Source organism: Phaenicophaeus curvirostris, chromosome 25 (genome assembly GCF_032191515.1).
Source record: "Phaenicophaeus curvirostris isolate KB17595 chromosome 25, BPBGC_Pcur_1.0, whole genome shotgun sequence".
NCBI lineage: Eukaryota > Metazoa > Chordata > Aves > Cuculiformes > Cuculidae > Phaenicophaeus > Phaenicophaeus curvirostris.
Window position 1 is genome coordinate 5,099,631 of NC_091416.1, and position 26,583 is coordinate 5,126,213.

General features: G+C 42.6%; 1 long non-coding RNA gene across 1 annotated transcript in view; it reads left to right on the top strand.

The window, feature by feature from the left end:
• The window catches only part of LOC138730921 (uncharacterized), a 70,002-nt gene that overhangs the window by 25,391 nt on the left and 18,028 nt on the right, over positions 1-26,583 (top strand). Inside the window, exon 3 of the long non-coding RNA XR_011339117.1 lies at positions 16,337-16,508. This is a non-coding gene — a long non-coding RNA (uncharacterized lncRNA). The remainder of the gene's footprint in view (positions 1-16,336; positions 16,509-26,583) is intronic.

Genomic DNA, 26,583 nt, shown 5'->3' on the forward strand with positions numbered 1-26,583 from the left:
AAAATGATGTTAAAAGTGTAGTGCTTGCATTTTATTAACGGCAGAGCTTGGGGCACTTGGGGCACTGCTGCTGAGCAGTTAAATTACTTGTCCGAATTGGGCTCCAATGCATTTGAAAATCTTCAGGGGGGTACTGATCCCCTTGTGTTGCTGGCCTGTATTCACCGCAGATGTGAGCTAGTGAAGCCAGTTTCATCTCTGGGATCGTGCAGTGAAGGCACAGAGGCTGCCCTGGGAGTGCACCTGCCTTTTGAATCCCATGCATGGCTCTGCAGCTGGATGACAAACCCTTCAGGCTCCAGTTAGATGGACTGGGACCATCTGTTGCAAGTTGCTGTGACTCATTGGCATCCTTTCCATCCGTGCCAGGTCTTACCCTGTTGAGTTTGGATGCACGATCAACCTTTAAGTATTTGTGGATGACAGAAACGAATTGAATAGTTGTGCTTGCTTTGATGTGACAAGTTTTCATAGAATCATCAGGATTGGAAAAGACCTCCAGGATCATCCAGCCATCAGCCCAACACCACCATGCCTACTAAACCATGTCCCAAAGCATCACATCTACACGCTTTTGAACACCTTCAGCGACGTTCACATCCAAGTCTGTTATTGTATGGTGAATGGGCACATGAACCATCTCAGTTTTGGTTTGTGCAGTTCCACCAGCTAAAGCTGAAGGTGTGAATGACCAGACATCTCTCTACCACTTTGTGATATGCTATATTATCTTGTCCACGTACAGCATATAGATTAAATTTGATAGACTTGGTGCTCTGCTTCTGCCTTCTGCTGAGGCAACCCTACTGATGCCAAATATGCCAGCTTTGGAGTGAAATAATACCCAATGGAAGTACAAACAGCATAAACGCTTTGAGAGTCTAACTGGGATTGATACAGTGTCTTAAAGAGAAGGAGGAAAAGGCAGCAGGATGGGTCCATTCCCACCTTTGCTTCTAAATTGCAGATAAATGCTCTACTGCTACTAAAATTTGCTTTCTGTGACCAGGTGTACTCTGTTTAGTGTCTGATAAGCCTTTGACAAAGACTGTGCTTTCAGTATATGTGATTTCTCAAATGCATCACCCCAACTTCTTTCAGAGGTAACTCTTAAAATCAGTTGAAATTGGTTAAAACTTGGTAACTTGATGATGTGTGAAAATGCATGATCCGAGGAGGTCTCTTCTGTCTTTAACTTAGGTGATCCAAACGTAGAATCAGTAGAAATGCATTTACACCCTCTCCTGGAGCATTGTGGGAGGCTTTAGTTCACGAAAGTGTGCAAATAATTTTGTGATCCTTGGATAAAAAATTAGAAGCAGTAGCACAGAGCTGTAGGAATGGCAAAGAATACCCTTCTCTAAAATCTCACAAGCATGTATGACCTCTCTAGATTCCCTGTAACTGCACTAGGAGTTAGATCTGGTCCTTAGGCAGGGAATTAATCTGGATTCTTCTTACAAAACACATCTCTCAAGTGAAACTTTTGCCTATAATTTTCCCAGAAGATTCTTCTCTTTCAGTCCAGAATTTTATCAGCAATTCTTATGCTAACAGGGGTCAGGAGATGAGATGTTTCTCACGTTACACTTGAAGCTTCTCATGAATAATGGCCTGTATCACCTCTATTGTCTGTCCAAAACATAAGCAACCAGACATAAGGCCAGAGGAGAAATTTAAAGAGTGCTGAATAAGCCAGCAGGACAGACCAAGAACTAAGATAGTCTGAAAGTGAAACAAATACAAGGTAGAGCAGATGGTTATTTAGGGGAATATTTGAGCAGATTAACTACTGGGCAGCTAGGGTGAGTCAGTCGCTGGTAAAAAGTACCCTGAAATCTTCAGAGTGAGATTAACAGAAGCACAGATGAAGATCACATTAGCCAAAAGAAATTAGAGGTCATTATTCCCTAGTGAATTTTCTTAAGTGTTAAGTAGAGCACATGAGGCTTTTCATGGGAATCTGAAGGAGGGGGTTGCCGTACTCCAGACTGTCACTCGCTCCTCCGTAAGGGCAATCTGTCCATTTTGAAGCAATTTTCCCCCATCAGTATTGTCCTTCTCTTCTTTCTCAAATTCATTTCTTTGCCTTTTTCATTCTCTTGTATATTTGTGTATATAGTGTATGGGAAAAAATAGCTGCAGTTTGAGCAGGATGATAATCCCAAAATACATGGTGTTGGAAATGGCCATCATGGAAATTTTTATAACCCCCCCCGCCCTCCAATCTTTTTTTTTTTTGTCTTCAGTAAGACTGCAGCTGCCATCTGATTTGTATTTATATATGCTGTTTATAGATATTAATGCAATAACAGATTAGACCTAAAGTAACTGTTACTACACAGAGAAATCTCAGGGTCTGATCTTGCAAGCACTACGGCCTCTGAATAACTTTAATCTTGTGCATTGTGTATTTGAATTTAATGGGACTCTTTCACGCCAAGGTTTCTCACATATGCGACTGTTTGCTGCAACTTCAGACTTTTCCCATATGTCGATGTCAATTTGTTTTTGCAACCTCAGTGCAGTTTAGAAACCTGAGTCTCTGATCACGATTTTTATATGTTTTCTCCAGTTCTAGTGGCTCCGTTTTACTAGATTTTTAATTGAAAAAATGGGCCCAAACCTCTCTACTGTTAGTGAAACCGCCTCCTTATACCGAGCCCAAACTTGAATCATAGAATCACCAGGTTGGAAGAGACCCACTGAATCATGGAGTCCAACCATTCCTATCAAACACTAAACCATGTCCCTCAGCACCTTGTCCATCCGTCCCTTAAACCCCTCCAGGGAAGGGGACTCAACCCCTGTTCAGTGGATGAGGTGTTGGTTGGATGGTGGCATCCAGAAGGTAGTGCTCAAATGCTCAGTGTCCCGATGGAGATCAGTGACAAGTGGTGTCCCTTGGGGGGGTCCGTACTGGGACCAGTACTCTTTAATATCTTTATCAATGACGTGGTGGGATTGACTGTACCCTCAGCAAATTTGCAGGTGACACCAAGCTGAGTGGTGTGGCTGACACACCTGGGAGCCAGGATGCCATCCAGAGGGACCTTGAGAAGTGGGCTCGTGTGATCCTCATGAGGTTCAACAAGGCCAAGTGCAAGGTCCTGCACCCGGCTTGGGGCAACTCGTGGTATCAACACAGGCTTGGGGGACGAAGGGATGGAGAGCAGCCCTGCCAAGAACTTGGGGGTCTGCCCCTCTACTTTGCTCTGGAAATAGCCCACCTGGAGCCCTCAGCACAGGAACAACATGGACCTATTGGAGCAGGTCCAGAGGAGGCCACAGAAATGATGAGAGGGCTGGAGTACCTTGTGGCCTTTCAGTACTTAAAGAAGACCTGTAAGAATGATGGGGACAAACTTTTTAGTAGGACCTGTTGCGACAGGACAAGGGGAAATAGTTTTAAATAAAAAGAAGGAGATTTAGACTCGATATAAGGAAGAAATTTTTTATAATGAGGGCATGAAACACTGTCACAGGTTCACCAGGGAGGTGGTAGAAGCTCTTTCCCTGGAAATATTCCAGACCAGCTTGAGTGGGTCTCTAAGCAACCTGATGGACTTGAAGATGTCCCTGCTTAGTGCTGGGGGGTTGGACTGAATGGGCTTTAAAGGTCCTTTCCAACCAAATCGTTCTATTATCTTCTTACCGCACGTTCTTTAGGCAAATCCCTAAAAGAAACTGGATTGTAAAACTTGGAAAATCGTACGATAGCCCAGTAACCAGTTTTAGTGTTTGGATAAAAGTGTCCAGGAAACACATGAAACTCTTCTAGGGCAGCTGGTCCCAGATCCCTGTAGGTGCTGAAGGTAAAACGAAGAGTTCAGTTCCACTGTGTGCATTCTGTAGGGTCATGTATTTTTGTGCAAGGGCTTAGATGCCAAAAAAGTGGTTAGAGGATATGAGTTTTATCAGATTTTCACTAGAATGTAATATAATATATATAATATAATTGGTCTCAGTGACGGGAATCAAAGAGCTGTTAGTCTTAAACTCTTATACACAGATACTTAAACTCATAAACGTTCTCCATTGAGCCAAAGCAGTATGTAATCCTTATATTCTGCCTTTGAAAGTATGAATCAACCTCACAGTGCACGGTCAGCCTGTTGTATGCTGCTGCAGAAGGCTGCTGAGTTGAAACACCAGTGGTTATTTTTGAGTTCAGTAATAATGGTAATTTTACAGGCTAATGTAAGGGTAATAAAGTCTTCCATAAGGCAACTACTGTGACCATCAGGAAAGTTTTATTTCTCCAGGTTCAACAGTTTACACATGACTAACGTACTCTTGGAGAAGAGGTGATGTCCCTTTAAAACATGCAGCAGCTGACTTACAAGAACACTGATATGTCTGTGTTTGCAGTTAAGGCTGAGTAACTGTTGGCATAAATCTGATAAGCATCTGATAGCAGCTCAAATTATTCCACTTCTCAGCTTTTGAGTGAATAAGACTTATTTCTTAGCCCACAGAAATGTAACTAGATATTTTCTTTTCTGGATCCTGGCACTATTTAAGATTAAGCTCCTTTTTGCAAGAGTTATCACCGTATCTGTCAAGACCAAATATATATGTATATATGTGTGTGTGTTTGCATGTATACGAATACAACAGAGACAGAAGAACAGTGAGAAGGTGAGCACCAGGATAAACATGCACAAGAAAATGATTAAACGTTTGAAATTAAGAGATTTGCTTCAGTAACATAAATAGCCTGCCCATAACCTCTTCCTGACAGGTTTCCACTCCTGAGATACAAGAGGAATGCGTGAGACACGTAAGTTTGCGTGTCAAAAAGTCATGTGGGACATTAGGGCTTTTGAAATGTGCTATTTTCTCTTGACGTAGGATATTCAAGAGTTTTATCAGTTTTAGGTGGCTACATCTCTGCAGGGAATCCCAAGGGCTAGACACTTCAGAGAAGATTAATCTTGTCTAGTGTTAAATGTCTAAAAATGGGTAGTTTAGGGCTATGCTGGTCAGTCAGGATGTCTTTCCAGCCATTGGAGAGAAGGGGACGTGTCTAGAGAATGAATTATGCTAGCTGATTTAGATCCTGTGTGAGGAGGAGGTGAATTGCCTATTGGAAGTGTTGCTCTCTCCATTCATTGTAGAGGGCAACTACATGAATAGTTTGAGCGACTGTTTTTTTCCATCAGAAGTTATATGAGTTATATCATCTCTAGATATGCAATGCTGATATTGTCAAGCTTATTTACTTGTTGGAAGATGTAGTGGAGGGTTTGTTTGTTGGTTTATTTTTTTAAATAGAGCCTATTTGTTGGATATGTCTGGAATTCTTTATAGCATCTGTAGGCACGAACGCAACTCTTGAAAAGAGAAAGAAAAGGCACTTGTCCCTTCTTTAAAAACAAGTTGGCACTACTGAATTATTGGTGTTAGTTAAATGGTTCAGAAAGTGCCTCAATGAGGGAACAAGAGTTAATTGCATCTGTCCAGGTGATGATGGAATATTGTCTGCTCATTTCTGAGCAGGGTGGGACTGATGAGTGCATAGGGTGGTTCTTGCTCTCTGCTATGGAGCATCCTCTGTGTTTCACTGGCTTACAGAGCAGTTACAAGTCCTGGTGTGGTTTAGTCTTCCACCCTCTGTGCTGTATCTCTAAGGCTATAACTCCAGGAGGTGCAATGGAAAAATAAATCCATCGGAAAGCTGTTCTCACCAAGCCCCATGCAGGGAGATCAAGAAAGGCCAATTACTACACTCCTTCCTGTGCCTCGTCCCTCCATGTGCGGTGTTCTGCTGTTTCAGATGGGCCTGAGGAGTGGAGCTTGTCCTCAGAACACCACACGGACTAGAAGCTGCATTTTTGTATAAATTGGGAACATAACTGGCCACCAGAGATTGAAAATCTGGCAGGCAGAGCTGATTAGGCATGCTCAGAAGAGCTTGCAATTTCACTGCTGTGTGCCCTTTGGGCTTGCAGTGAAAAACAAGGCTGAGAGCTGCCAATATTTGTATATGTAATTCTATTGTTTTATCCGAGGATGAGATCGGTCGGTGGAGGGAGCCCAGAACAAAACTAAAGTGCTCTTTTTTTCTCTACATCCGTGGCATCATGAGGAATGTGAAGTTGGCATCACCCCCTTCCTCACCTCACTCCACACTGATCTTTGACTCCTAAAGCAGTGCTCCTCAATCTCTTTTTCATTCCAGTGGCAGCACACTGTCCTTTCAAAAGGCCTCTGTGCCTCTCTGGCTTGTTTCGGAGCCTAGGACATGTAGAATTGTCCTGACATTCATCCCTGCCTCTTCTGGCAATCCCCACCCTTCCTTGAGAATTTAAACCATGTCTGACCTCTTTCAGCCTTGTAATCCCATGCACATCCTCAGAATATTTTAGCACCTAGATGATCTTTAAAGGTCCCTCCCAGCCCAAACCATTCTTTGATTCTATGGTTTCACCTTCAGGTTTTCCATTGATTTTCATATCTACCTTTAAATAATATTTTGTTGCCAGGTAAGTATTTGTAAAATGCAGGTACTGCAGTATTCCTGCTTCAATTTTAATGGAATGGTTGTGACGCTGAGGTTTGAACCGGGGAGCTGGGAAAAGCTAAGGGTAGGATTCCTAGATAAGGAGACGCAGGGGAGTTTTTATAGTGGAGGCTGACTTGCTGCATCCTTCTTGAATTGATTGTTTTAATGCTGGTATTTAATTGTAGTATTAATCATGTGCTAGAGCACCAGGAGCCTCCTGGAGGTGTCTTTTTAGTTACTATTTCAGTAGAAAGAAGGAAATTGAATAGCGACGTTATTTCAATGTTGTGATCAGTAGGGATTGAACCCAAGACCTCGGTAGCTGAACGTTCATGTTTCTGTAGCTGGATTTCCAGAAATGCATCGCACGGGACAAGGTTTAAGTCCCAACGCTTTACATTTGGACGTGACTTTGGACAGTTGGATCTTTTCTGTGCCTGTCTATGTGGCAACAGGACAGGTAGGTGGCTTCTGTTGACAGGAGCTGACAGGGGCTCCACGGCTTTTGTGGACACACGCATTACTGCGAGGCCAGGTGCTGCCGTTGCCCCAGCCACCGAGCAAGATAAACAATTACAGAAGCCTTCTCTTTATCAAATTCATTTGCAGTGGGCGCTCCCGACGCTCCTGTGAGAGATGAGGAAAAGAACCCCGAGAATACTCACTGAAAGCTTGCCCAAACCCATATTTAAAGAGAAAATAAAAGAAAGCAAATAGCGGTGTGTGTCTGCAGCTACAGCAGAGGGAAGCAGATGTAAGCAAGCCTGCCTGAGTCTTCTGAAGCTCTGTTAGCTCCTGGAAGGCAGCCAGTGCTGAAATAATGGCTCGAGGCGGCACCCTTTTCTCCCCTCTCCCTGACCTGCTAGCAGACAAGACTTTTGTACACAATTAAGCTGTGGAGCACATACTGTGCTTTGCAACTGGGCAGTGCAGGGCACTGTTCAGAGCTGTAAATCTCCAGTCGCATATTCGCTGTGAGAATCTTGTCTAATGTCAGAGCCTCCTCGACTCCCACACCCCGTGCTTGGGTTTAAAAGCGTCTCCCTGCGTGTGGATGCTGACATCTGCACAAAAACGAGTTGGGGCTGTTGTTGGTGTCCTGTAAGCTGGGAGAAGCGGTCAGGGCTGACTTCTAGGCTGAGGGGCTGCTTGTACCTTGGAGGTCACTGAAGGATTTGTGCTGCAACCCTGTAACCTGCTGTTCTGAAATGCGGTGGGATCCTGGACCCTGTGGTTGTGTGTGTTGACGTGCTCCATCGAGAGGGCAAGATACAGTGATGTGCGATAAAAATATTTTGCGTTTAGCTTCCTAGTCAAGATTTCTTTCAGTTTTACAGGTTTCTCATCCTAGATTTCTTTTTTTTTCTCCCTATTTCTTTAGCCTACATTCAGCTCTCATGCTTTATTTGTAAACGCGTTATCTTTGCTTCTGCATGATTTATTTATTTATTGTTCTTTGTCTGCCAGCAAGTGGGCATCTCTCAGTGTGCTTTCGTTGCAGTTATTTTGCAAGTCAGCTCACGGGCATGGTCCTGTTTCACTTATTGCCGTGGTGTTTTCAGCTCCCTTCTTCGACCCGCAAGCTTATAGTGTCTGGCTCCATGTACGGCATGGATGCACCGTTCAGTTACAGCATGACCAAGGCTTTCTTTTGAGGTGCCGTTGAAATTCAAAATTGCTGATGTTTTGATTGTAAAAGATGCTAAGAGGCAAAGCCAGAAATGATCCTTTAAAAGCACCCGTTGATACTTTAAAGGATTGGTGAAGGGAACCTCAAAACCCTCCCTTGTTTTCTGTTGTTCCATTTCTTGTTTTCTCTCATAAAGGTTTCCTTTCCCTTTCTGAGGAGTTCCAAAATGCACAACCTCACTGAAATTCTGCTGCTCCCAGAAGGTCTTTTGGTAGGTTTTGACCTGGGTCCATCTCCTCTTGCAGCTGCAGCTTCTCTCCTTTGAGGGAAAGCCAAAACTGCTGAAATAAGCGTCAGCGCTGGTGATTTGAAGGCTTCACCTGCTCCAGAGGAAGGGGTTAATGTTGGCAGGGGCAGCTCGCGTCCACTTTGCTGTCCAAGACAACACAACAGCATCAGTTCTGTAGGCGAGATGTGTCTCTCATTGCCGGTGACCCACCCTGGTCTCCTGGGAGGTCCTCCAAATCCCTCCTTCCTTCTAAGTTGCTCATCAGCCACGAGGTGATAAAGCCTTTTGGTTTGAGCTCTTATTTCCCCGTGTGACCCAGAAACGGGAGACTTGGTAGCATTTTAGGAAAAGCACAGCCACGCGGTATTCAAAGAGAGGGTATTTTATAACTTAGGCATTTTTTTCCCTCAAATCTACCTTTTAAGAGAAAAGACAATTCTGAATTACACCTTTATTAATGATCACAGTGTTCTGGTTAATTGCACTTTTCTCCTTCCTATAGTGTTTGGCTTCTCCAAACAATACCCACAGCGTTTGCAGTAAGGGAATTGAAATGTGCTTGGCAGCTCCGTTCTGCAAAGCCTCGATAATTTTTGTCATCGATCCAAAATCTTATGCCAGTTCGCTGACGTGAGGTCACTCTAATTTCATCCCATGGTTGCTAGTAGACGGTTTTTTGTCCCGACTGCCCTCACCCCCTGCCCAGCTCTCTTCCCCCACCTCGTTTTGTTGGAGGTTAATCACTGCGTGAAGTAACTCCATCCTTGGCATGTTCTGTGATCTGGAAATTTGGTCACTAATTACTGCCTTCGCACCGGAGAACGAGTCTGCAGAGTCCTGCCCTGTAAGCGACTGCGCTCCTCCGTGGTTCACACTGCAGAGAGGACGATTCTGGCTAACAGGAGGCTGATGGGGGTTGCCTAGTCTGAGCTGGAAGAAAAACAGGCTCCTTTATAATCTAGAGTGTCTACCTAGAAAACACTTAGTGTTCCACAGACAAAATACCTGCCTGGAAGAGAGCTAACTTGGCGTGAGGCAGGGATGTGGAACCGAGGCTTGTACAGAGTGGCTTAAACATCCCCAAAAATCTTGCTAGGAGGATGAAATTTTCTTTTCTTTTCCCTTTCTGGTCACGTTTTACCAGTGGAGTTACTCAGCGAATTAATAGGTATAGAAATGCAAAGCTCTTTTCTTATTACACGCCATCGATCTGATTGCAGTGTCATTAATTGAAAGACTCGGGAAATGTGATGGATGGTTCAGTTCAGGATTCCACATTCGTTTTGGCATAGCCCTGCAGGAGAAAAGCTGCATGAAGCTGATTGAAGGGCTCTTTTTGTCTGACATGAATTATTCTTTCATTGTCAAACCTTGTAACAGCATTCAGACATAGGGAGATTTACAATGTGAAATCCTAAATGGGGTCTATTCTTAAAATAAAATTAGAAAAAAAAAAGGGGAGGCTTTATCTTGCAATGTTGAAAATAGCTGCGTTTAAAAAAAAAAAAAATACCCAGAACTATTCCTACAAATTAAATCTTCTCTGCAAAACCCAAGGGGCTGATGTTTCTCACTTAATTTTAAATTATTTCAATGATAAGGCCTTAAATGAAGAAAACAATTGCTTTCATCGTGTAACTGTTGTGAACATTTTTATTGCATTCAAATATATTTGTATGAGAAGGTAGGTTTGTTCTTTCCACTGCTGTCGTTTACCTAGCAGACTGATTTGTCCCTTAATCTGCGAATCCTGCTTGTCCTGTAAAATAAGATGAGTTTTTCTTTGGGGGAAACCTAGGTGGATGTGGCTTAAATGCTTGTTTTGAAGGAAACCAGTCTGCGTTTTAGAAAATATAAATAGATATCAGTGCTGTGTGCTGGTGAGATTTCATCTCTTTCTAGACTGTGTCTGAAGGCAGATTTTATCAAATAACTCGGTGGTTTTCATTTTTCGCTGTTGATCCTGGGCAGTTCTGTGGTTAAATTCCAGTTGCTCTTTTGTCTGTTTAAAATTTTATGGCGTGCTTAGAGATTTGTCCGTGACATTAGGAAACCTAACAATTAAAACGTAGCGTCAAAGGTGCCGATCGGCTTTGCTTTCCGCCTGGTGCCGTTTACAAAGTTGATGAAGAATTTGGAATGCCAAGTAGCCACCCAAATTGCGGCCTCATTTAAAAATAAAATACTGAAATAACATTATACGAGCTCTGAATCAATGTCATGCCTATTACGAATGCTGGAGCTGGTAGAATAGCAAGATTACACAGAGCAGACAGATTAGATGAAGAAGAGCGCTCGATTACATTACATCTGATTAGTGGTGTCTGTTCCTCTGTTGGTTTTAAAGCAAGCTGACTTACTTTATCAGAACGCCGTGTGTTTGAAGGAGCGATGGTGTCAGGACTCGGTCTAGGAGCTAGAGGAATTGGACATAAAATACAGTAGTAAAATAAATTATCCGGCGCTCCAGTTTCACCCCCTTCCTCCCCCAGCTCCCCTTCCGTCTGACGGACCCGTGTGCCCAAGCGGTGCTCGTAGATAGGTAGCCACGGGAAAGATTACGGTCTTTCCTCTTCTATTTAACTACTTTCCACCCCCAGATAAGTATCGAGCGATTAGTTTTCTGTTTGAACTCCTAAACAAATGCCCCCTTTTCACCTGAGATGCACATTCGCAGGCAACAGACCGGCCCGATAAAAGCGATGAGTAATTCACATTAAAGTGGGAAACAGCCTTTTCAGACACTAAGAAATAAAATGCATCGATGGGAAATGTTGCTCTCATCCTCCCCCCCGCCCCTCCCCCTGCCTATTCTGCATGTAATACCCTCGCGGACGTATATTTTAAGGTCTCATTGTTCGGCGAAGGGCGAGATTATTTTGTAGTTTTTGTGATGCTTTTGTCTGCCTGGTGGGACCTCTGGCATGGGGACCGCGAGCGGGATTTGGTTCTGGTGGAGTTGCAAAGCCAGCTCTCCGTGTTGTGCTGGTCCTCTATGTGCTGCCTTTCTTTCCCGAGAGCCTACGATAAACTCTGCGCTTGGCATATTGGAAAAATCTTCTGTCTCCATAGCGCCTGCAATTCCCAACAGCTAAGTTTGGAAATCAAACTGCATGGCGGGGCAGCACAACACCCGTTTCTTTTAAAGCCCGTTAGTGCTTGATTTTGCTCTGGGACGCTTGCACTCAGGGCTTCTCTGGGCAAAGACGTTGTTTTACTGCAGCTTTTCTTTAATCTTGCTTCACTGCGAGCACCTTCTCTGTTGTTAGCAGGGGCCGGCTGTAATCTTTGAGCCACTAGCCTGTTCTAAAAGGTGAGGGAGCTTCCTTTAAGGACTTATTTCTGTTGTTTTAAATTGAAGATTGTTTTTTTAAATTCTATTTAAAAGCTAAATAAACTCGACAGCTTCTTCAAGTCCAAAATTAAGACTATTTTTCCTTTGGTGTCACTGATCAGCCTCCCGTGGAAGCTGATAGAAGTCGAAAGAGAGCTAACGGTAGAGGGTTGTGCACTGTGCATCCTTGCAGGACTCTGCGAGTATATTGTACGGGAGGAAAAAAAATGCTTCCTTCTCAGCAACCAACTCTTTCTATCAAACTGCTTAATTTTCCGAGTTCCCTGCACTTCGAAACACGGGGTGTAATTTCTGCAAATTAAATTACGGTTTGGAGCCGTAGTCGCTCTTATCAAATCTGTGTAAATAACATTGTCCACAGGCTGTGTTGTCACCTTTGAAATGCTCTCTGCTCATGGATAGCAACCTCGCTCTCTTGTTTCTTGTGGTGGAGTCAGGGTGGTGCTGGATATTGGAGCTTTCTTGTTTTATTGCTTTCGATTTTATTTATTTTTTTTTAGTCCATTTTGGCAGTTTTTAAAGGTAAAGCTCTTTTTTTTTTTGAGATTAAGAAGAAGGAGAGAGTAAAAGGTACTGTATCTTTCTTCTTAATTTTTTGGCTTAAGTGTAAAACATCTGCAAAGACACCCTTAAAATGATCTTAAAAGTAACAGTCGCTTAATTAATAAAAATAGTAACAGATTTAGCTTACCCTCTTTTATAGACTTAACTTCAGGAAATCAGACGTCCTCTGTCTCCTCTGTTATAATCAGTTTCTTATCTAATATATATGAAATGACCAAATACATCTCCATCATTTGAATTTTTAACTCGGGAACAATTGATCAAAAAATGGAAGCACTGCAAGAGATCCGAGCATCTTTTAGTTTAAAGCCTTTAAGTCACCATTTATTTCCATCTAGTTCAGCTTAATTTCCTTTTATTGTGTTGCTCAAATGAAAATATACAATGCCATGTCTAATTGTGTTACTATTCACATTAATAACCTGTAACTTTACATCACAATGAACAAGAAGCATGGAAAAGGCAGAAACAGATGCAATTATTTGTTGCTAGCTAAGTTACTGTACGTGACCCAGGTGCTGTAGTACTATTTGCATGTGCTTCTCACCTTTGTTCACCCAGACACATGGGGATCTCAAGCTATTGCTGACTAATTGATAGTTGTAGTAACTGCTATAGGCTCCTTAGATTAGAAATGCATGCAGACGTGTGTCTTGATTCAAACATTAAGGAACACACACTCTCACTTACTTACATGGGCAGAAAGTCTTCATACTATTAGAGGTGTGTGATGGAGATAGCAGGACATAAAACAGAAGAGAGAGAGACACAGAGAGAGAGAGAGAGACAGAGACAGAGAGATGGCATGCAGCATATATACCCCTACAAATAGTTCTAAAATGCGTTTGCAAATGCAGAAGTCTTCAGAACCATCCAACAGTTCAGCACACCCTTTTTATCTCTTCTCTGCGGGACGTCTCCATCCAGATTACTCGAAAAAAAGCGGAAAAGGTGAGAGCTCTGCCATCTTAGCTCTGAATTCATCTGATTTCCTTTTTTTTTTTTTTTTTTTTATCCCCCCTCTCCCTTGTATTCCTCATGCCATTGTCCATTCTTATGATGGCAGCCGCCCTTGCTCTTGAATGCAAGTGTCACAGCGGGAGCAAAAAGGGTTCAGGGCTGCATTGTCAAAGCCATGGTTGCCTATTGTTTCTTAGCCTTTCACTGCTCTGCTTTTCCGAGCCTCTTTCCCTATCAGTGGCCCCTGTCAAGGGGAGGAGTAGGGAGAAAATTGCAAGAGTTAGTCGTCCTTTTTATTGCACACTGTTATGATAAACAGCCCAGCAATACATCCCACAAAATTAGGAATTATAACGACGGGACGGGGGGAAAAAAATTCTTTGTAGGTTTGCGTTTTGTCGCTGCCCTTATGTTAAAAGCTTGGTTTTCTTAGGAAAGACTTTTGTATTGGTGTTTTTTGCCCAGCAAAAAATAGAGGCAGCTGCAAAGTGAACAGTGAGCTATTTAGCCACAAGGTAAAAATTTCCTGTTGCTATTTGGATACTGATGCTTTTCAGTTTTAAGGGGGGTGGGGGGGAGGAAGCATGACTGAAAGCGTTTCTCGAGCTGTCCATTCATTCATCCGTTCATCTATATTTTATGTTTTAAAGCCATTGAAAATGATTTTTAAAAAGGCCAGGGAGACTGTTTGCAAGTTGGTTTTATGTGAAAATATCTCAGTGCAGAATGAGGTTTGTGTCTGAGCTGATAGAATCTTGTAGTGGGAAATGAAGGGGGAATGACTGTCCTGCTTGTGCCAGGAGGTGCTGGTTTGTCAGGTCATCTAAAAGTAAAATCTTGTCACAATTTCTTCCTCTCGTGGAGGGAAAAATGTATAACAGGGCTTTACTTGACATTTAAGTCTGTGTTTGATTGTCTTGTGTGCACAGGCCGGCTTTTCCGGCGTTCAAAACTTTAGGGAGGTTACAAAGTCGTGGCCTCAAAGTTTTTTGTTTTACTGCGTTTGAGATGAAATTGTTTAGAAGGAGAAATCGTTCCTTAAATATGGCTTCCAAGCAGAATACAAACGTATTTCCCTATTCAAATTGTAAATAAGCCAGTAATTTCACTTTTGGGGGATTTTTTCCTCTATTAAAAACCTAACAAAGTGAAAGAAAAGCAAATGCAATTTGCTTTATGCTTTTAAATGCTTTTGTAAATATGAGCATCTTTTTAACTCTTAGATTTATACTCACTTTCCTATACTCCCTTTCCTAATTGTACAGTACATTTAGCAGTTTGGAATTTCATTTTTGCAAGTCTATTATTACATTATTTTGACTGAGCTGTTGTTATATTATCAGAAATCATAAAAAGAAAACACTACAGACCATTCCAATATGTGCTTTTTGGGTCTGAATATCTAAGTCATTGCAAATGTCTAGTGCTATTTTATCATGTCTAATAATAACAGGCAGAGCGATTTCACAGATGTAAATATGGTTTAAGTCTTAAAGCAGCTTGCAGAGAAATATTCCTTAAAGTGCTGCATAGTTAAGCTCCAGGTTTGGTTGTGTTTGAGTTGTCCGAGTCTCCCAAGCGAGAAATGTTTGTGTGAATTTAACTTTGAAAGAAATGAGGAAAGATATTCACCTGAATTCACTTTTAACTCTCAGAATGCTGAAATATGAGTGGTTTGATGAACAAGTTCTCTTATACCACCCTGCAGACAACTTGCTTTGCCTTTTATTCTCTGTATTAGTCTTTTTTTACACTTACATATTGTCTTGCATTGCCAAGTTCTAGGTCAAGCGAGGGTCTGTTTGGAATATCTTTACAATTGAAACTTTTTGAAGAGATGATGAAAGAACTCTGGCCTTGTTTTAAATCAACCTCTGAATGCAGCCGGGGCCACCCTGGGAGCACAATGTTGAATTTCCATTCGACATCTGCCTTATATTTACTATTGCAGACCCAGGACTGTGCGGAAGGAGCACTTGTCATTGATAAAAGTTTGGGATCCCTTTTGTCAGAGGTTGTCATTTCTGTTCTCTCACTCCTGACTGTCATTTTATAAAAATCTTTTGTCACTGGAGCTGGCTGGAAAACCTGGAATGCCTAAGAGATTAAGGATTCAAATGTGTGGAGCAATTCTGGTTGCTTGGCTCGGAGACAGATGGTGCCTAATCCCGATTTTCCTTACTCCAGTGTAAATACCGAGCTGTCCCACTGGAACCGCCGCTTGAATACTGATGCAGCACCAGGATCAGGCCTGGCTTATTTCTTTGCTTTCTGAGGCTGTGGGCTTGTCTTTATGCATGCTTTATGCATGCAAAACTATTCTGCTGATAGATGCCCACTGAGTGACTTCGTGCTGATTGCAAACACTCGGGTGTAAATCCTGAATTTGTCGTTACTCCGGACTCACATCTTGAGAAGTGAGTTCAGTCTGACCTTCCAGAATCTAGGAATAAATATTTGAATAGCTCAATGTGTTTTCTTTAGGTAGGTCTGGGTAGGGAAATAGTCTCTCCAAAGAACTGGGGTGGAATTTTGTGTGTCTGGACATTCCACAGTGTCAGTGGGAGCGTGGTGGTGGTGGCTGGGATGTTAGGTCTACCTAGGAGGAAAAAGAAGTGTATTCAGAGCAAAGGCAGCAACATTTGACCCCACAGGTGTATTTTGCTGCAAAAAAAAAAAAAAAGAATGATTCAGGAGGATTGACTGGAAAACTGTTACAGTCTTGAGACTGAGAGAACTGTTTAAGGTAGAGAAGGGAAAACTTTGCTCTGTTTAATCTTTTTAAATGAGGTTTACCTCCTTATTTATCAAGAAAACTTGTGTTTTTCTTGTTTTTAATATTAAAAAAGAAAGTCTTTTCTCCCCCAGATGTTACCTGTTACCTGAGGTTGAAGTGTTCTGTGTACAGTGTCAACTCTAGAAACAGGCACCTCTTTAACTTGTTCCTGTGGGATTTCATTTAAGCACAACCCTTGCAGTCCTGTTACGCACAGGAATAAATTTCCCTCTCCTTTTCTTTCCCACCCGTAGGAGTAACTTGATGACTTCAGCAGGAATTGCTCATATAGAAGAAAAAAGGGTCATCTGGCTTCTTCTGAAGGCAAGTCAAGGCCAGAAGGCTCCATGAAAGACCTACCTAAGATAGAAGAAGATCTCACCTGCTGCCTCTTCTCCAGAGACTCCGTCCCACACTGAGGTTCATGTAAGTGTTGTTTTCTCCTGCCTGGACCTTCACTGGCGAGTCCTCAGAAGTGCTAACTTCTCATCCATATAAATTGTGTCAGTGAAGTTTTGTAGTGAATCGGAGGGCAGGTTCTTGTACCCCAATGTGTTCTTCACCCCCTGCCCCTGTGGTGTTAGGTGCTCGTGAACAGGGTGGGCTTATACAGTCCAAAATGCAAGAAGAGCTACCCTGACTGAGTCATGTCAGGAAAAGCTGAACCATCGATTCATTAACCTGTTAGCAATTCCAAATTCTTATCCTGTTATCACCCAAGATGCACGTAGGTAGAGCATTATCATTTTAACTCATCGATTAGGTAACCCATTGCATTTAAGGGCCTTTTGAGTTTTACAGACCACCAGAGCCAAGCCATTGCAATGAATTTTGTGTCCAGGTAGGCTTTGCATGTCGTGGACAGAACCTTCTCCATGGTTTCTACGTGTTTGTTTACAGAATTAGGTGTTATTCAGTCAGATTAAAGCAATTTCAGCTTAACAGGTAGAATTGGGATGGTTACAGCCCTATTAAAAGGGGATGCATCTGAACTAAGACATGGAAGAACATGTTTCCATTGGGAAAAGCGTGCTTGGAAGGACTCGTTTATCCATGGGAAGCTGGGAAAGAAGTGTGGAGTGACAGACTAGCCAGGCAATTATTCTGCTAATGGGTAAGATTATGTTGGTTTCCAGTAAATTAGTACAAATCTGTGGTTAACTATGTCTATTGAGAAGATTCTGAATACAGAGAGTGTAAGGGGACAGACCCTTATCTGATGAAAACTGCCACAGTGTTCAACATCAATCAGAGATCTCCTTCAGCTGTGGGATGAGAGGCAGATGGAAGTTCTTGTATAAAACTGTCAGGGATTCTGTCCTGCTTGGTCTGTTCTTCCCTGAGGTTGAGACAGTTTTGTGCTGGCAGATTTCATTCTTCCTTATTCAAAACACATGACATAGTTTAACAAAAACAGAACTTTGAAAGCCGTTAGTGTGTTCTGACAATAGAAAACTTTCATGTGACAGTATTGGCAAGAAAGAGAAAAGAATTTTTTTAATATTTATTGCTTTCTTTCTAACTCGGGGCAATTGCTGTATTTTGATATTGTGTCATGAGTGCCTCATGTGTTCAAACATCAATCTTAATTCAGATTTCAGAACATTATTTGAGCTTTGCAGGGTAGCAAAAATCTCCTACCTGGATGTGGAATTCCCACTTCTGTTTATGTGAATACATCTTCCTGAACCAGGGTAGTCAGTGTGGAGATGTGCATGTGCTGAAAATCGTGGGTATTATTTGGTTTCTTTACATTGACTTGGATAACAAAAGTGTTCCTGGACTTAACCTGAGCGTGAGTCGTATGCTTAAAAAAGGCAACACACAGGTTGGGTTTCAACCTGCCACTTCTTCCTTTGGTTTTTCAGGGTTTTTAAGTCCATGATTTGAGAAGGGACTGAAGTCTGATGGAAGGGACTTGTCACTGAGTTGGTTCTGGTCAATTTTTCCAATTGCTACAGAATGTACAGTAATTTCTGTAAGGTCTAGAGGCCTCTTCGAGCTTTTATCAAAGCAAAAAATCAAGCTTTGCACTGTTAAAAATTTTTCCATCCATCACAGATTTTCGTTGTCTTGTCCAGCTTTGCAATTACTTGGCAAAATGACAATGAGATTAAGAGACTACATAATATGCTCTGTAAAGAGAGGGTATAATCAGCTAAGAAGACACTGCACACAGGTGTGATCTAGCCCCAAGTGTTGCAGGAATGTGCCAACATTATGCTTAAATGCTGAGTGGACAGTAAGCCAGTTGCAAGTCGTGTTCTTCCTACAGAATTTGCCTCAGACTTGGTTTGTGGTTCATATCTCCCTCCATTCTGCTGATGATACCTACCTTGATATCCATCTCTGGTTCACATTCCCACCTGTGCATAGAAAATCCTTCTGGCCTTTGCCAAGTCATCACCTTCTCAACATGCAAATCCCTCTTAAAAACCACACTTCTTCAGTATTGACCATGAGAAATAATTTATTCTTCTAATGTATCAGCATATTTGCCAAAGCTGCAGATAGGCTGGCTGGGCAGCAGGTCCATACTTAAATGTCCTGCGTGATATTTTCCCTGTAACCATGGTTCTTTTTCCCCTTCGTTTATTTAACTTTGTCATTTTCCTTGTTTTTAATGTGAAATGATCTGGTAAACTTCTTGAGTTAGGATATCGTGTCAAGTGATTTCATTTATCCTTGTTATATGTTTTGAAATCTGTGTAAATACTAGGTAAGTGGTAAAAAAAGATAATTCAGGTACAAGCTGAAGCTCAGCAAGATGCCTGGTTGGCACTAAGACTCAGCAACACGCAGTGGGCGATGGAAATGGCACACTAGTGATGATTGTCAGTGAAGGAGTATGTCTTGCTGAAAGCAACAGAGTGGATGAAAGACTGGATAAAGCCAAGAGTAACTTGGTTTGATCACACAGATGAACCTGCGTTGAGCTTGAGGTTGGACTAGAGACCTCCTGAGGTCCCTTCCAACCTGAAATAGCCTATGATTTGGTGGATGTAGGTGGCCTGATGCTGGGAAATTATGAACATCCAAACCTAAAGAAGCCTAATCTCTGATACGAGACCATGATTGAGAGTGATATTGACTGACTGCCACTTCATGCTGATGTTGGGTTGGAACTGAGGGTAACTCTCCAGACAGCACCAATCGGGGTGAGGCTGTTCAGTAGGCTCCAGGTTGATGGATGTGGTAGATGAGCCACCAGCCGATGCTCTCGTGGGCTCTGCGTGGAAGTCTGTCTGGGGCAGGGCTAGGAGGATATCATAGGTTGATGCCAAGCCAAGAAAGGGTCAGAACCTTGTGTAGAGTAACATATCTTATTAATTTAATGTCTTTTATAATTTTGGACTATTTTCATATCTAAACATCCTGAAACCTGCCGTGTGTGCAAATGTCACACAACCCCTATCTGCTTATTTAACAAAAATGCATTTGTCTATTTGCATATTTTATCATTTACTGGATTTTTTTTCCTTTGGTTACTGACTGTGTTCCCTCTTTGAATTATCAGGCAATGCATTAGTATGTGGTAGAACAAGTAATCTACCAAACATTAAATATCTCAAAGAGTCTCTGTTGCAGATCCTATAGGGAAAGCTGTAGGTTCATGGCTCCTCCAGGAAGAAACTTGCCTAGTCATTCTCTTACATGACCTATTTTAGCCAAACCTACTAAATTCCCAATAGCTGGAGCTGCTTCCAACTCAGGACATTCCATGATTCTAGAAAAGGTTAGTAAGTTAAATCCTGGAAGAGGCTTTTTTTTTTTAATATCTTCTTGCAAAAAAAGAAGAAAAAAAGGAGAAACAGTTTGGTTTTTATAAAGTTTTAAAAAATGCTTGAAAAACCCAAATAGTTACATATTCATTTCCTATGATTCAAGATGATCAGATAACTTTGGATACTTTCCAGGATAGACTTAACTATGTAGGTAAAGTGGGTAAAATACTATAAAAGGAAAATTTGAATGGGGAGAGAGAATTGAAGAAATGCCAGCATTAGTTCAAAGGCAGTAATTAATCCAATATGTACTTTTATTTAGTAGTTAATAAAATCATGTTGTGAGTGTTCAGCAATTAAGTATGTATAGAAAGGTACTGCATCATGTAGCTTATACCTTGTTCTTGATTGCTGAGGAACGAGCGTTCTCTCATTTTTATGTTCCATGTATTGGCCTGATAACATCAGTCATTAAGACAATATTTTGTTTCTGAGGACGCAGAACCTGGTTTTGGAAGCCTTCATCTAGAAGGCGATGGAGAAATCAAAACCTTGGTTAATGATTGTAGAATCATAGAGTAGTTGGGTTGGAAGGGACCTTAAAGCCCATCCAGTTCCAACCCCTGCCATAGGCAGGGACACCTCCCACTGGATCCGGGGCTCCAAGCCCCATCCAACCTGGCCTTGAACACCTCCAGGGGTGGGGTGGCCACAGCTTCTTTGGGCAGCCTGGGCTGGGGTCTCATCACTCTTACCATGAAGAAATTCCTCCTTACGTCCAGTCTAAATCTGCCCCTCTCCAGTTCATACCCATTGCCCCTCATCCTATCACTCCAAGCCTTTGTAGACAGCCCCTCCCCAGCTTTCTTGTAGCCCCTTCAGGACTGGAAGATGCTCTGAGGTCTCCTTGGAGCCTTCTCTTCTCCAGGCTGATCAACCCCAACTCTCTCAGCCTGTCGTCTTTTGGGCCATCTGCTTCTTACTTGTTTAGAAAGCTGCATTCAGAAGAGCAGAGCAGACAAGGGACTCGGTGACAAACCTTCATTGTTCTGAGGTTTAAAATAAACTTGTTGCGGCTAGAGATGACAGTGTTAGTTTCCCAGAATGCATGTTGTCATTTCAATGCAGTAGGCTTTTTCAACCGAGCTGTGATTAATTGTGGCAGGGCTGCTTACAATTTGAAACAGACCTCAAATGCGAAGCTTTCCCTTAACGTGCGGATCGTATGGGGGCCGGCTACGCGCAGAACTGGTCCATAATTCCACAGATACTTCTGCACACGTGCGAACGGTCCCGTTAAGGTTATTGAGGCTACATGTGAGTCCAGTTCTGCAAACACGTGTTGGTGTAACCCGCTGGTATGCGTCTGATGTGTGTCCCCTTTAACTGGCAACTTAATAAGAGCTGCTGACCTGTGCCTTGCCCTTTCACGCACTTAAGCAGGCACACAGAAATACTAGTTTGTCTGGCCTGTTGATCAGCCAGCCTCCCCCGGGACCAGATTTTCTGCCTCGTGAACTGGATCTGGCCCCTGAACTTGCCAGCTGGCCGTTCCACTCGCTGGGTATCTGTAACGTATAGAGAACAAACTGCAGACGGGTTAGTTCAGATGCACAAAGCGGGACCAGCCCGGCTGATGCAGAGGCTGATTATGGCAGGTTAATGTGGCATTATATTTTTGAGGTCCTGAGCTGATCTCTCTCCCTGGAGCAGGACTGAGATATATAGGCATAATAGATCTTTTGGAGTTAGCTCATGTATGTGACACAGTCCTGCTAATGGAGACTTTCTTGAAGTCCTCTAACTCTAGGTCAAGCTATAATTGCCTGTGTGTTCTGGCCAACAGTCACCATAATCAGTGGAAGCTCAACAGAGATGCTCCAGGTCAACTCTGCTGTTCAGAGAAGGGTAAAGTCTGTTGGTCAGTGTGTACTGTGCATCCCTTGAGTGCCCAGGTCGCAGAGGAGCTGGGTCTGTCTTGGCTCTCAGACTTCGACCCTGCAGCTGAGGCTGTAAAGCCTTGTTGGTTTAAGTTCAGAGGTCCTGGGTGCAGTCCCAAGAAAGCTGGACAAGGTAGCTATGGCAAGTTAGCAAGCTAAAAAGCCCTAGGCTGCACATTTGTAGATAAAAAGCTTATGAACTATTAATATAATTTTGTGTCTGTGACATTACGGACTGAGTATAAGAAGAGAAGAGGTGACTTCAGATGGCTTAATGAACTAATCCACTATAAATATGGACATTGATTATGATGCTTACTGGTTTATTACAAGAGAAATAGAAAGAGCGAACCTAATTCTCATCTCTTGCTGCTTTGTCTCTCATTGTAACATCATTTCAGTTCAGGGGGATTCTCCACTACAGGCTATAAAACAAGGGTATTAGAGCGGTTGCAAAAGAATGTATGATATTATGGAAAGTGGATCACAGGGACGTACAATCCCCCCAAAGGTTGTAGAGGACTGAAAAGAGAAAAGAGACAGATAGTTGTGCAAAGTGGCATTTGCCTAAGAAGGTTTAAAATCTCTGCTCTTTCAACAAGCAGGAGTTTTTATAAATGCACTCTTCATTGTGCTGTTCCTGAACCCTTCAGTTAAAATGCAGCGCAGGTTCTGCTCTTCAGTTTACATGGCTGTGCTTGCCACCTGAACTGTTGAACAAAGCACCAGATGCTCAAGTTATGAAATTGCTGTAAGTTATTGGTCTATTCGTGATGTCTCCTGGATGGATTTCAGTGAAGTCCAAAGCTCGGTGTGATTAGGGGGAACTCATTTTGGCTTTCGTAAAAGACTGACTGGCACTGGCAAGAGGTGCAAACCAAAAGTAACAAATGGGAAATTTATGTCAAGATCTGTGGAAGGTACAATTGGTTAAGCTGTGATTTTTTCAATAGGGTCGCATAGATTGTGGCAAAGATTCAGCAGGATTACACCATATGAGTGCTTTTACATATCTTTTACATTGGTCAAATCATAGAAGCGTAGAATGGTTTGGGTTGGAAGGGACCATAAAGATGAACAGGAAAGCATTTCTTCCTACCATCTCATCTCAGTCTTTCAGCTTAAACCCATTGCCCCTCATCCTATCTCTGCCCTCGCTGATTAAGAGCACCTCTCCAGCTTTCCTGGAGCCCCTTTCAGTCCTGGAAGGCTGCTATAAGGTTCTTTGCTTATCTTTCTGACAAGCGTGTTAGCCATAACCATCACAGAAGGTATGACTACAACATAATATTTACAATATAATTTATAGTTTCATTAGAGTCCTTATTAAAAAAAATGGAATTTTGACAAAAGGCCCTAAGTAATCGATAATTATGGTATTTTGCAATCATTTGATAGTTTTGAATAGGACAGAAATGTGCTCGTTATTCCATGTCTATTGTGTCAGTCTTGGTCCAGGCCCTTTGCTCTTGTTGCCAAGGGCTGGAATTGAAGCAGCTTAGACCTGGGTCTGGCAGCCCCACATTACTTTTTTTCTGTGACCAGAGGCAAATCCCTGAAAGGAACATTTTGAGAAAGAGATTTAGGAACCTGCTCTATTCTTAAAAATAGCATATGTCTCAGCTGAGAAGGTGGTATTAGTGTGAGGCAAGTAATTCCCATTGCTTTCAAAGATTTTTACTCTTTGCTGCTATTGAGCTAAGTAAATTACCACCCAGTCTTGCGTGGTACCTTCATGTGTAGTAGAAGAAATAATAAGCCCCAGATGTTTATAAAATGAGTCACAGGGATTGTGTGGTGGTTTTTCTGGTCACACTCATTGCCTGTGCTGCATTGATTCAGGCAGAGATGAAAAGCTAAAGCCTTTGCTGTCACCAGATCGTGCATCTCTGCTCTGTTGCGTGTTGTACCTGTGCTCACCTTGGCTTTCCTTTGTTTGCTGTTGTAGCTGCTACTTCTGGGTGTTCAACACGCGGTAGGGAGTTGCCTTTTGTGTCTTACATGACCTGATGTCAAGGAGACAACAGCTTGGGCTTGAAAACGCATTGCTGTTTTAGTGGAGAGCTCTGAATTGCTAAACCCTGCCTCTTTTCAATGCTTTTTAAACTGGCTTGAAGCTCCTCCTGATGAACTCTTCTCTATCCATGGCGGAGTGGACTGGAGCAGGCTGGAATTCAGCCTGGCCTCAGGTGCCCAATGTGTGCAGGCTCCAAACCCTCGTGACCACTGGCTCAAAATGCCAGTGACCACTGCAGAGCATCACAGAGGGTCATTTTGACTTCGTTCTGAGAAGAAAAAATACCAGTGGAGGTTTTAAGGACAAAAGAGAGATAGCTGAGAGAGCTGGGGATGTTTAGCCTGGAGAAGAGGAGGCTGAGGGGAGACCTCATTGCTCTCTGCAACTACCTGAAAGGAGGTTGTGGAGAGGAGGGAGCTGGGCTCTTCTCCCAAGTGACGGGGGACAGGATGAGAGGGAATGGCCTCAAGCTCTGCCAGAGCAGGTTCAGGCTGGACAATAGGATAAAATTTTTCCAGAAAGGGTCATTGGGCACTGGCAGAGGCTGCCCAGGGAGGTGGTTGAATCGCCTTCTCTGGATGTTTTTAAGGGATGGGTGGACGAGGCACTGAGGGACATGGTTTAGTGATTGATGGGAATGGTTGGACTCGATGATCCAGTGGGTCTCTTCCAACCTGGTTATTCTATGAGTCTATGGAAAGGTCACAAATTCTTCTGCAAGAGAGTCTGGGAGAAGTGAAAAATCCATGTACCACTGTTACTCCTCACTTCCCATTTTTGCCGGTCAGGGCTCAGGTACCTTCAGCTGCAGAAGATGGAGGGAGCCGAGAAGAAGGAAGTACTAAAACAATGTTTTCCTCTGCTTAAAAGGCAGAGGAGAGGGTTTTCATTCTGCTCTGCACCCAAGTTGTCTCTATTTGCACATACTAACTGGCTGCATTTGCTACGGTTGTTATTTTAGGTCAGTACTGCCTTTCTATATAAAATGGTAATTGATATATAAATGGAAGGCATAACAGTATCTGTGGGAATGAGCTGATCCCGGATCCTGCTGAGTGATAGCAGTCTAACTATTTGCAGCCCTGACTCCTGCCACATGAAGTGCTCTTACCAGCACTCCTGCGCGTCTCACCCTTATTATATCGCGTATTAGTGGTGGTGGAATTGGGCCCACAATATTATGTCACAAAATAGAAAACACACGACCCTACACCAGCTGTAATAGCATAATAGGATAAGTGCGAGGGAGAAACAGCGGGGTATAATAGGTACTCAGCTGCTTCGGAGATGGGGCCTCTGTATTTACCTAGATAGAAGAAAGCTGGAAAACTAGGGCAACATAAGAAGAGAGTGACAGTGTAAGTGCTCCAGGAGGTGGTTGTGGGCGAATTGAAAATGCAGCAAGATGGGATGTTATATAATAAATAATAACAATAATATTTGTGCTTAGTCCTGTTCATCCTGAAATACTTTGCCTAGGTGCTTTACAGAGCTCATAGTAGTGTTGGGGCCTCTTTGGGGTTAGCTGTCCTAATTCCTTCTCTTCTCCTGCTCTGTGAAAGCCTCTATGTTGTGGTTTGTGCTTTATGATGTCTGAAGTGTAGAGAAGCTTTTCTCTACCTGCAAGTCATGTGCTCATGGGGTAGAGAAATATATCTGAATAGCCAAAGCAGGGCATGCTTTCTGATAGTTGAGAGTGGAACTGATGGGGAATGGGAAATCAAGTTGGGGGAAGCTCAACAATTCCTATCCTAATCCAGTGGGACGTGTCCCTCCCCATCGCATGGGGTTGGAAGTAGATGGTCTTTAAGGTCCCTTCCAACCCAAACTATTCTATGATTCTACCCTCTCTCCTTGACAGCCTTTCTCCAGCGTACGCCTGCTGGCTCCTACCGAACGAGTTTTTGCTGCAGGTTGCAGAAATCTGTGTTTCCGTATTTGGTTGCTGTGATGGTAGCAGAGCTCTGTGTTGAACTTTCTAGTCTTTCAGGCCAAGACATGACTTTCTGGCACTCATTAACATATCTAAGGTGTGTTGTCTTTGATGTATGCGCATCTTTGCTCGTGGTTTTGCGGCTCATTGAAGTTAATAATTTTACTTTCAACTTACTTGCTGACTAGGGTTAAGATCCTCCTGCTTAAGTGATGAGTCATTTTTACTTGCATAAAAATTTGCATTTTCCTCCACAGAGGCACTTAGGAACAGGTTAAATGAAGCATTTAGATGATTGAAGGAGAGCTGCCAGGGAAAGTGGTAATATGTGCTGTGATGCTGTTTTGTTACTCTTGATTCAGATTACTTCCATTCACTTACTTTCTTAGATGTGGGTTGCTGAGTAGTGCCTCCCTCTGCATTGCCTCCCTTTCCTGTATTTCTTGGTTTGAACTGGTTAGAATTAATCTGTATATTTTGGATTGTGGTTTTCCCTACGGTGCTGTGCCATCTAGCAATAAAATTCACATTGTAGTTCCAGGAATTGCCAAGGTGGACTGAACTGTTGAGCATGTACTGAATGAGGCACGCAGCAGTTTTTAGCAAGAAAAGAAGAGTTGTTAAAAAGTAGAAAATGCAACTTTAAAATATTGTGTTGTTTGCGAAGCTTCTCAACTGGACCAAGTGGTTTTGGAAGGAAAATCTAGTTAAAAAAATCCCCAAGTATCAAACACAGTAAATTTTAGAATTTTTTACAATGTTTCCAAGGGGAATGTAATCTTTCCACAGCTTTGTGAGATTAAAGAAAGGAAAATCAATGTTCATTTTTTTTCAATATACAGAGGTGGAGTCGTCGTGCTGAATTATGGGTGGTCAGGCGAGTTGG